The sequence below is a fragment of the Myotis davidii genome, unplaced genomic scaffold (assembly GCF_000327345.1).
Source record: "Myotis davidii unplaced genomic scaffold, ASM32734v1 scaffold545, whole genome shotgun sequence".
NCBI lineage: Eukaryota > Metazoa > Chordata > Mammalia > Chiroptera > Vespertilionidae > Myotis > Myotis davidii.
In genome coordinates, this window is record NW_006296634.1 from 1240122 (window position 1) to 1241916 (window position 1795).

Consider the following 1795-nt stretch of genomic DNA (forward strand, 5'->3'; position numbering starts at 1 on the left):
GACTGGTGGCCAGCTGGGCAAAGGAGTGCCTGCCACCCCAGCTGGGCCCCTACCCGGACCTGCCACGTCCTATGGGACTCACAGGCACACACCCTCTGCACACACCCCGTCAGCACTCTCTTCTGTGCTTTCACTTCCTTGAACATAGAAACAAACCCTGATGCCAGCTTTTAGCTCTGATAGTACCTTGATTTTACACCTTGGACCTCCTTTCATACTCCCCCCTCCCCTGACAGCTTCAGGAGCCTGGGTCTGCCTGCCCACACCTCCTCCACCAGATCCCAAACACTTAGCCATTGTTCCTACCCAGCCACCTGCCACCCAAAAGGACATACTGATTTCCCCACCCCAACCGGTTATCCTTTGATTGATTTTTTAACGCAAAGGTACTGGAAATCGTAGACTATAATATACTAAATCTCGCTGGCCCAACTACCAGCTCTGTCCACCTCAATAGTTTGTCACATTTATTTTAAATATTTTAAAGAACTAAAATGCTACAAATAAAATAGGAGCCCCACTCCCTGATCTCTCCCCTCTTGCTCACCCTGGGGTAACTATCTTGTTGAATTTGATGTTTTTCAGTCCCTTGCAAGGCATTCTTTTCTCTTTGGGTTTTTCCTGTTTTAGTTCTTACAAATATGAATCCTGAATGCCTCTGTATTTGTTAGGATGCAACTTCATTTGAGGCTGTGTGTGCTTTACTGTGTCTAAGTCACAAAAAGTGCTCACCGGTCTCTCCTCTGTCTGGAGACAGTTTATAAAGGAGAATCTTTTTGTCCCAACTAACTCCGTGGGATCAGCTGTCCCTCATTCTGTCCCTTATTGTGCATGTATCACCCTCCATTCCAATGCAGAGACCAAGAGACCTCCAGCAACTTCCCTCACCCAGTGGCTTGATCCTGATTCCTTGGCGCTCAGCCAAGCTCTCTACGCTCTGACAATCAGGAACTCCACTCAGACCTCCAAACTCACTTGAGCCCAGGTCACTGGGCTGCTGACCTCACCTGCAAAGTGAGTGAAACCAGTAGCAGGCTGGTCTCGAAGTCAACTAGGAGGCTGGTCCCCGTCCAATGTGCTCAAAGGCTGTGGGCATTCTCTACCTCCCACCTTGACCACTAAGGCATCAGCCAGAGGGAATCTGGCTCCTGTCACAGTCCGGAGCTTCAGCCACTGCCTTTTGCCTCCTGCCTCCTTAAGACACATGTCCCATTGCTCTCACAGGTACCACCATTGGGGCCTCTAGTCCTCAAATCTAAAAAGCCATTTTTTGGTCCTTCTAATTATTTAAAATGGCTAATTTTTCCTTCCCCACCCTCATCAGTCCTGGATTTATCTTCTAAAGGGCTTGAGAAAGGATTAAAGGATGGCACTTCAGGGACCAGATTATTATTATTATTGTTGCTACTAGAGGCTCAGTGCACAAAATTCATGCACAGGTAGGGTCCCTAGGCCTGGCCAGTGATCAGGGCCGATATGCAGGGCGACTGGCAGGGTGATCAGGAGGCCCCCTCTGGCACCTGTCTTGACTGGCTTGGCGCCACCCACATGCCGGCCCTGCCCAATGCGGATGCACCACTGCCGATTGGGGCCTGTGGGCTGGGGGAGGCTCCTGCATTGAGCATCTGTCCCCTGGTGGTCAGTGCATGCATCATAGTGACTGGTCAAATGGTCGTTTGGTCATTTGGTTGTTCGGCTGCTTAGGCTAAATATAGATCTCACCCACAAAAACTAGTTCCAGACCCCTAAGTAGCTACGAGGGGCTAGAAAAGGTGGCTTCCAGTGGCTGCTTCCA